We start from the raw sequence: 10,732 nt of genomic DNA, 5'->3' as shown, positions 1-10,732 counted from the left end.
GATATAAAATTTATAAAAGTGTCTTATGTAACTGTGGGAATGTTGAGTCCAAGGTCTGTAGGGCAGACTGCAAGCTGGCAATTCTGATGAAAGTCCTCCATGAACTCTCAGGAGAGGCTGACTGGGCAACTGTGGGAATGGAAGAGTCCAAAACATGTAGGGCAGGCTGTGAAGATGGCAGCCCTGATGAAGGGTCTGAACAAACTCCACAGGAGAGGCTGGCTGGCTGAAGCAAGAAGAGTGACTGTCTCTTCTGAATCCTCCTTAAAAGCCTTCAAGTGATTAGATTATGTGTCACTTATTGCAGAAGACACTTCCCATCATTGCAAAGAAGACACGTTGCAGAAGCCAATGTGATCATGATTTAAATCCATGAAATGCCCTCATAGCAACAGATAGGTCAGCACTTGCCTGACCAGACAACCAGGCACCACCACCTGGCCAAGTTGACACATGAACCTGACTATGACAGTACTAAAGTTGCATTCAAATAATGTTCATTTGATTGATCATATTATGCTTTCTTAAAAATTTTTCATCAAATAGTCATGAGGATTTAAGTTTTGTACAAATTGTTAATTATACTTTAAGCCCTAAAACAAGGTATTAAAGGGACGTTTTTAAATCAAGTCTAGCATTGAACATAAGCAAGAAAATTATGTCTTTAAATCTAGAAACTTGTTCTATACATGACAGAACACAATCTATCACTTTTCCATTGTTTTCAGTTCATTTGTTTGATATATGAACATTTAGTTGGTGACAAAGAGTTAAGCAATTACCTAGAGAATGCCTTACTTCTATTTCTGAGAGATTCTAAAATGGAACACTTTTGAGGGAAAAAAAGCTTTTATTTTTAATTGTTTTTGCCTTTAATAGAGAGCTAACTTCTTGAAAGATAAAATGTGTAGATATTTTTCAACATATAGAAACACTCAGTACCGTTAACAAAATAAATAATGTAGATAAATGAAAAAATAGTGACTATCATTTATTAAGGACTTACTTGTGGCCAGTAATTTAGCAAAATCATTTCTGATTGTCACAATCACAACATTCCTTCATGTCCCACAAATTCTACCTTCTCCCACTACAAATAAGAAATCTGAATCTCTGAACTATTAAGTAAAATATCTGGTCATAAAGCAGAGTGGATTTGAAACCAACTTCCTCAAGCACAAAAGCTACTTCTTACAAGTACTCAAGTATCAGAATTACTTCTTAAAATTATTTGAGCATACAGAGTATTTCTTTTCCAAAGCAGCACAGTAATTTTTGTTTTGGAAAATAAATTTGATTATATCTAAAAATAAGTAGCATCTGTGTTTAGTAATTATAGAACATTGTTTTTAAATGATAGAGGCAAGAAAAGAAAATAAAAATAATATATCAATAGCATTATAGTGCATGTTATGGATGCTGTGCTGTGCCACCCAGATCCCTAGTTAAGGACAAAAAGTACTTATTCCCCCAAGTATTAGAAAGGTTGCAGTTGCCCTCTTTCATGACTGCCTTGGCTGAAGAGACACCTAGCCTGATGTCATAACCCCTGCCAGGTTTGGAAGACAGGACCCCTTCCCCCCAGCATGTAACCTACCCCTGGAAAATATTTCAGAAATCCTCTCCCACCGCAATCCATGCCAACCCATTGTCTCCTTCACCCTCCATCAGCTGCACTCTTGCAATAACCTCCCATTACTCAGCCTCCACTCTCCAGCAGATGCATTCTTGCATCAACTCCCCTTACTCACCTAAGGCAGTATTTAAATTTTAAATTTTACCAATGGAAATCTGCCAACTCCTCACTTAGGCCCCTATTTCTGAAAACTAGCCAACAGAGACCTGCCTGACCCTTGGCCCCCAACTCCCTAACCCTAAACCTTAAAAATTCTATCCCCTGTCATGCTGAGCCAGCTGTTACTACCTCTCTTGAAAGGCTGCCTGGGTGGCTCTATTTCTCCCTGAAATAAAGCTTTTGCCTGAATGCCTTGTCCTGCCTCTTTCCTGGTGAGTTTGCTGACTTTTCCTTTCACCCCCTTTTGCAGATGTGGGTGGGTGGGCAATCTGCATACAATGCCAGATTGCTGTGCATGTATGAAGACGGGTGGGGGGTGGGGGTGGGGTTGATTTTCCCACCTCAAGTCTTCTTATGCAGTGAGATTAGGTTTTGTGTTGGCCAAAATGTGGCATACCTTCTCCCTCTGTCCCATTCATGTTTCTTTTCCTTCGCTCATATAGGTGTGGATCCTGAAAGTCCTCGATAATAAACTTTCATTCTAATATCCATTTCAGAGTACGCTTTCTGGACAACACAATCTGCAGCAGAATATATATATGTCCAGGATTGTGGGGGTGTTATGTGTAAAATATGGCTCTATAGTATACTACCCACAACACTGTAATCACCTTTTATTTTCACTTAACAATATATAATAAACATCTACCCACAATCTAGCCATTGTCTTACAACAGTATTTAGAATGATTATATTGTATTATATATGCCATAACTTATCCCATCAATCTCCTACTATTGAAGTGCTTCCAAATTTTCTGTTCTAAACAGGACATTTACATAGTCTCAGAAGACGTTCCCACAAGATATTTGTTAATTACTTTATGGTAGAGAATAATAGAAGTGAACATTGCCCATAATGAGACTAACTGACCACAAGTGCCTCCTGATATGACTCACTAAGAATTCAGAATTCTATGGTATTCTTGCCAAAAGTGTATCAACTAAAACTAATCAGGAAAAAACATCAGATGAATCCAAATTGAGCAATATGCTACAAAACTACAGGCCTGTAGTCTTCAAAAATGACAATGTTGGGAAGTACAAGAAAAGGCTTAGGGATTTTTCCAGTTAAAATGACACCAGAGGGTGCACAGGTGGTTCAGTGGTACAATGTTTGCCTTTCATGTTGGAGACCCCAGGTTCCATTGCCAGACCATGCAACTAAAAAAAAGGGAGACTAGAGACATTACAACTAGATGAACACGTGATCTTGAATTTTCTTTTGCTATAAAGGACATTGTTAAAGCAGTGGGCAAAAACACTCAATAAAGTCTGTGTTTTAGAGAATAGTACGGTATCAATATTAAATTCCTGAGTTTACATGTACTGTAATTATGTACAGAAATCCTTGTAGTTGTTCTTTATTGCTTTTAGTTAATTTATTTGTTCACATTTTTATAAGAATACTGAATTCCATATATGTTTCTTGGAACTTTAAAACTAAAATTATAAATTGAAAGAGAATATCAATCATTTTCAAATATTTTGCAGTTTTCTAAGAGTGTAACTTCCATTTTAATTTTAATTTTTTCTATAGTGGTTATTAATGGAGAGAAGTTTTAATTTTTTGGTAGTAAGTTCTATCAGTGGTTTTCTATATGATATCTGGCTTTGGTATGACACGAATTTGAATACATGTGTATTTAAACTTCAATTTATTTTGGAATGATGTAGGAACTTAATTTAATTTTTCATAGAGTTAGTCAGTGGTCCCAACATCATTTATAGAATAATTGATCCTTCCACTATTGGTTTGGCATATCATATATATTACATTCTATTTTCAGTTATGGTTCTACTTCTAGACTTTGTGCTGTATTCATGGCACTGCTTATTCTCAGGTCCCATATTTTCAAATGCTTTAGCTAATACCTTTTAATATTTTTGTATACAAGCTTGCCCTCCATTATCTTTATTTAAAAAAATCTCATCAGTATCTGTGAATATATTACAATTCTCATTCTTAATGCTGTAAATTCAAATTTTGTCTCTTTTTCCTTGATTAAAATCACCAGAAATCCATTTTTATTTCTCTTTTCAAAGAATTAGTTCTTGGATTTATTTATCAAACTTCTATTTTTTAATTCATTTCATTGCAGTTTCTACCTTTATTAATTTCTTCCTTTTGCTTTACTTATTCTTATTTTGCTATTCTTCTTACAGATTAAGTAAAATTCGTAGTTTATTTATTTTTATTCTTTCTTATTTAATAAGAAAACCATTTTCTACAAAGAACTTAATGACTTCCCATAGTTGTTTGTGTTTTTGTTTTTGTTTTTTTTTTTGGCATGGACAGGCACTGGGAATTGAACCCGGGTCTCCAGCATGGCAGGTGAGGATTCTACCACTGAGTCACCATTGCACCACCCAGGTCTTTATCTTTACTTTCTAGATAATTTCAGAGTCTAGTTTTCATTTCCTCTTTGTCCCATCAACTATCTACAGAGAATAGTTTTAATTTCTAAGTCACTGTATATTTATTATTACTTGTCTTTTTTGTTATTAATTTCTAGTTTACTTCATTGAGATCAGCAAATGCTGATTGCATGATTTCTACCCTTTGGAATTTTCTGAGGTTCTCTTTATCAACTAATATTCAATCACTATTTAAAAATAAATATTCCATGTATAGTTTATGTGATTTCTTTAAGGGCATATATTATATTCTGTTAGTGAATTCTTGAATATCATTTATTGCTTTCAGTCTAACAGATTTGTCAAAGACTGATATAAATGTGTTTCCTACTATGATTTTTAAACTATTTCTCCTTGCATTTTTTGGGGGGGGCAGGTACATGGTCTGGGAATCAAACCCAGGTCTCCTGCTTGGAAGGCACGCATTCTATAACTGAACCACCCATGCACAGTACATTTTTAATAATATTTTCTTTAAACAGTCTGATATAATATGTGGTACATAAAAGTATATATATGTGTATAGAGAGAGGTATTTTTAAACAATACAGAAAAATCTCAGCAAAATTTAAGACAGCTTCTTGTAAATGTTATTTTGTTGTTTTTGTTGTTCTTTTTAATGATAAAGGGATAAAACATTATTCTAAGTCACTAAAAAAAAATATCTAAGTGGAAAATCCCTAGCTAGAATGTGAAGAAGCACCTTGAGGATGCTAAGAAGGCAAGAGTTCTAAGAAGGAGACATGAAAGTAGTAATGATAATGATAATGGTGGCAATAGTAACAACAACAGCAATAATAATAGAAGAGGGGGAGGAAGAGGAAGAGTTAATGGTAGCATTCATTAAGTGCCTACATCTGACAGCTCTGTTCTGAGCACTTTACATGTATTATCTAAGTTTAACCTAAGAATGGCCCTCTTACTCTCTATTTTAACAATGCGGCAACCCAGGCACAGAGAAGTGAAGTAATTTGCCAAATCCAGGGTAGGGATTTAAACCCTGCGTACTGACTCCAGAGCTGGCATTCTTACCACTGTCTGTAAAGATTACTGAAAGAGGAAATGAGAAGGTAAACTGTATCTACTTTGAAAGTATTATTGCATAGGGGTTAAGAACACAGGTTTTTGAGCCACATTTCCTCAGCCTGAAGGCCCATTCCACCTTTCACTAATTCTGTAAACTAATTTACTTAACTTCTCTGTGCTTCAATTTTCTAAGCTACTAAATAAAGATAATAATAGTATCTTTATTATTTACATATTAAAAATCAGAATTTTATTTTAGAGGAACACTTTTGTATAATGATATTGAGATCAGAACATTGGTGAAATCGTATTTTCGTATATTTGGTCAATTTTAAAGTAGATTCAGTTTTTTCTCAGAGTTGTGGAAATCCAATAAAGCAATGCATACAAACTACCTAGTGCAGTATCTGCCCCACAGACATTACCTGTTGTTATTATATATAACCATATTACATACTGTTAAATCAGATAGCAATAAGTAGATGAAACTTGTAACTCAGAGAGTAACCCTGTTATGGTGTGTTTCCTAAATGTCCCAAGAATTGGCATACCTCAAAGATATTTCAGGTTTGGTTCCAGACCATTACAATTAAGTGAGTATTGCAATAAAGCAAGCCACATGAAATTTTGGGTTTTCCAATGCATGTAAATTATGTTTACCCTATACTGTAGTCTAATAAGTGTACAACAGCATTATGTATATAAAAACCTTATACATAACTTTATTAAAATGTGGCACAAAGATGTGAAGTGAGCACATGATATTGGAAAAATGGTGCCAATAGACCTGCTTGACACAGAGTTGCCACAAACCTTCAATTTGTAAAAAAAACACTATATATGAAGCACAATAATGTGAGGTGCAATAAAAAAGCATGCCTGAAAATACTTTCATATATTGTTAAAGAAAAAACTGAATTTACTTTACAATTGACCAAATATATGAAAATACCGTTTCACCGATGTTCTGAACTCAATATCACTACACAAAAGTGTTCCTCTAAAGTAAAATTCTGACTTTTAAACATGTCAAAATTCTAAATTCTTCAAAAAAAATCTGATGTCAAAGCATACAAAATTGTTGACATATAGTTATGTTTATTAATAAAGATTTTCCACCTTTCTTTAGACTAGGGCATTTTCTTTTGCACTGGAAAAGTCTGTAGTAAAACAATTGCCAAAATAGTGTTCTTAATGTAATTTAATATCAATAGCAACTGGGAGACAGAAAAAAAATTCTTTCAGTCTTTTAACCTATTTTATTTTATAATGCATTGAGTTTATAGTACATCAAATATTGCCCACTTTGCCGTCAAAGACATGTAAATTAACAGTTACTACTCAAAAGTTTCAAATTCACTCTTATGCTCTTACCATGGATAAGAGGACAAGAAGACTTTTCCAAAGGAGGATTTTTAGTGACTTCAGAGTAGTTGTTATGTAGTTTACAGAACCTTTAAATCATTTAGAATTCATCCTACAACTTTATTTTTTTCATCATTGTAATAGGTTTATCAGATTATTACAATTTTCAGTAAGCTTTAAGCAATGAAGAAATTGTTCCACCCCTCACCTCATCCAAGGATATTAAATTAGTAGATATTCCACTGGCTTTCACATTCATGTAGAAGTGATAATCTTTTTAGGGAAATTTATCTCTTTCCTCACTTTTAATACAAGCTTTTGAGCAACAGGACATAAGAAAAAATAAAAATAGAAAAGCAATTTAGAGACAGAACATCAGGATTCAAGTTCTACTTCTGATGCTTTATTTGTTCCCCAAAGTAAGTTATATAACTTCTCAGAGACTCAGTTTCAACAGGTATATCTCATAGAGTTGATATGCAGTTTTAGTATAAACATATGTGAAAATACTTTATAAAGTATAGAGATTTATAGGAATATAAAGTGTTTATTACTTCTTCCAAATCTTTGTTTTAATACATAATAGCTTATTTTTTATTGAAATGCAAATGTAAATTCATAGATAACCTCTTATGCAACACATGAGGAGGAATCAATTATCTCATTCAAAGAAGTGTTTAGGAAGTTAAGTTAATTAACTCAAAATGCCAGCTCATACTTTATGTTCAAAAGACCCTTAGTTTAGCCTTTCTACAATTTGTAATCCAAAAAGCATTTCTGGTCCTTCTCCTTTCCCCCAGATCTACTACTTCTGAATTAAAAATGAACTCAGGAAGAAAAATGGTTTCTATTTCATAAAAGTGATTGTTTTTCACCATCAGAACTTAATACTGTTTTGTCCCTGTAAAACTTAGTTTTAGTTTGAGGGGAAACTAATATAAATAAATCTATACTTTCACTTTATGGTTTTGTCTATAAGCACCTTCACTGTCTATAAGCAGCTTCATTCTTGCTTTTTAACTTGAAGCACTAGATCTGTAAAGGGGAGAAACTTTCCCGTTTACAGTCTCAGGAGTTGAGAGGAGAAAATAAATTCTTCCATTAACCTCTGCCCCATTAATCCATATACAGTGACTTTTTATGCTTTGAAACAGCTGGACTTCTAGTCCACAGGTCAGGCATTAATAGCTAAAGAATTGATGATCAAATAATTCATGATCCATTCATATTAGGTTACTCATGTCATTATCACTCTGAGAATGGTTTACTTGGGGAGATTCAACCATGTCAGAACCCAAGGTCCGAATTCAATATAGTATGAACTATTTTTGTCCATATAGGACCATTTCATTTTCTCTCAGAACATTCAGCAAATGCATTATATGAAATTATTTTAAACAAAAATTTCTCATTTGTACTAAACATTCTTATTGTCTCACACATACATACACACATTGTGCTAATTTTATTTAATCCAGTATATTATTTAATCTTATTTCAATTGACACAAACTAATGTCATTCTCTTCATCTTTCTTCTCTAATTTTTTAATGACTATTCTCTTAAACTGTTGATTTAAGCAACCAGCTCAGCGTGGCCCTGCCTGACCAGCCTCACTGAGTTTAATGTTTCTGTCCCATTCAGATAAGGAGACCCAGGTACCTCAAGTGCTTGAGATGTACGCTTCCTCAGCAATGTGGTCATTCACATACAGGTGAGCAACTATATAAATTGTACTGGCCCTGAAAAACTCCAACCACACCTTCCTCATCAAACTGATCCCTCCTTTCTGCTCCTTACCACTCTTAAGGTAAAAATAGCTATAGTTTATTCCAAAGTTTTAGCTTAGAAAGAGGAAAGCATCTACATTTGAAAAGAGAAGCTTCCCATTATACCAAATTTAACTGTATCTAGTCTGAGTGGGAAAAAATCCACATAACTACCACAATTTATAATTCCTTCCATCTTTTAAAATAAACTCTGCAAAGAAAAGTCATCTTTAGACAAAGACTGAGTTAGCACAGCATTCTTGGAATATTTGAAACCATAAATAGTTATCCTGAAATATGGAGGCCATTTCTAAACTTCTTTTGGGTTACACATAGTATCTAGAATCACAAGGTCATAATTTACTGAATTGAATTCCTCAAAAAATTTTCTACTACATACAGAAAATTTACTGAAATTGCTGTGAAAGTCTCCATAGTATGAAAGTAAATGAGGGGGGTGGTGGCTCAGTGGCAGAATTCTCGCCCGCTGTGCCGGAGACCCGGGTTCGATTCCTGGAAACTGTTCATGCCAAAAAAAAAAAAAAAAAAGCAAATGAATTAAAAGAGAATAAAAAACAAGAAATTCTGAACCTGTGTTCTGGTGTATTCCACACAAAATTCTATTTCTGGAGCAGGCCACAGTGGCTCAGCAGGCAGGAATGCTTCCCTGAGATGCCAGAGGACCCAGGTTCGATTCCCGGTGCCTGCCCATGTGAAAAAAAAAATTCTATTTCTGTCAAGAGATCACAAGGCAACATATGGGAAATGTGGTAGCTTTCCAAATTTTCTCCAAAACCTCGATGGATTAGTAGCTATTCATGCATTAACCTAAATTAAATAGTGGCTCATATTTGAAAGAGGGAGACCCTGTGGAGAATCTGACAATTTGCCTAAACTTCTTCACTTTTGGGGCCCCAAGCCCCCTTGAAGAAAGCTGTCAACTTTATTCCCAGAAAAAACATGTTCACATGTGTGTGCACATGCCCACCCACAGATACACATGATAGATTAAGAATTCTGCATACATGTTAATGGAGTTTATGGACACAGTTCAAGAAGTGCTCTGTATGGGAGAGGAAATCTCAGTATAGTCCTAATAATGAATGGATATTGATAAACAATCAATTTTTAGATTATCTAAGAAAAATATATTTGATAGCATCACATAGAAAGAGATCACATTGGAAGAATAACCTGGGTAGGCTATCAATCTGTCATAAGAAGATTAATGAAAGCATGAGCTTTGAAAACTGGCATAAACTGGATAACCTTAGTCATGGAAGTTGCAGTTAGCTCTACCGGTTGGTGGGGAAAAAGAAAGGAGATTTGTACTTTGTTAAATGTAAAAGCTTTTGGCGAAATGGTGAGAGAGATTCTTTCTTCTGAATTCTCCTCAAAAGACTTCAGATGATTGGATTAAGTGTCACTTAGTGCAGAAGACACTCCCCTTAGCTGTCTACAGGTGTAATCAGCCATAGATGCAACCAACCTGCTCATGACTTAAGTCCACAAAATCTCCTCACAGCAACAGATAAACCAGTGCTCCTTGACCAGATAACTGGGTGCCATCACCTGGTCAAGTTGACATATGAACATAACCATCACAGTCAACTTGTCAACTTGGCAGCTATACACACCACCTTAAACCATACTTAATCTCTAAATAGAAAACAATAACAGATGCTATTTTTTTCACCTAACGATACTCAACTGTCCTGTGTACAACCAGAAATACACTAAATCTCTCCAGAATAGGTCAAGTCCTTGGGTAATATTCATTCTTAAACTTGATATCCTATAACTTAAATACTATGACATGAACAATACAACTTATGTCATATGATAAAGGGGATAAGGTAGAGAGGAAAACAAAGATATTTGCTTTATGTATAAATTCAAACATACTCCTTAAAAGCAAAAGGAAGAAATATTCATACCATTACAGTCCTTGCTGCTGTAACTGGTCATGTGATCATAGTTCATATGCAGCACACTTTCTACAACCCACTCCATGTTCCCTTTACCCCCAGCAAGCACTTCAGCTGGCCATGGTTCTTTGCCTGGTGGGGTGAACCAAACCTTCATTCCTGAAGTTTCTGGACCATTGACAATCCTGACTGGATTGGGTTGATGCAATTTTCCATTGACTATAATCACATGGCTTGGCAGTACTAAGAGATACTCTAGGGGATCTCTTTTATTCCAGGAAAACTCTTCCTTACCTCCATTGTGTAGTTGCAGTTCTACTTTCCCTTGATAGTCAGGATCAATCACCTCAGCCAGCAAAGTAATTCCCTTACTTGCTTGTTGATTCAGAGGCATGTGAAGCCCAAAGTGGCCAGGTGGCCACCTTAGATTCC

Source organism: Tamandua tetradactyla, chromosome X (assembly GCF_023851605.1).
Source record: "Tamandua tetradactyla isolate mTamTet1 chromosome X, mTamTet1.pri, whole genome shotgun sequence".
Lineage (NCBI taxonomy): Eukaryota > Metazoa > Chordata > Mammalia > Pilosa > Myrmecophagidae > Tamandua > Tamandua tetradactyla.
The sequence above is the reverse complement of the archived record's forward strand: the minus strand, read 5'-3'. Positions refer to the sequence as shown.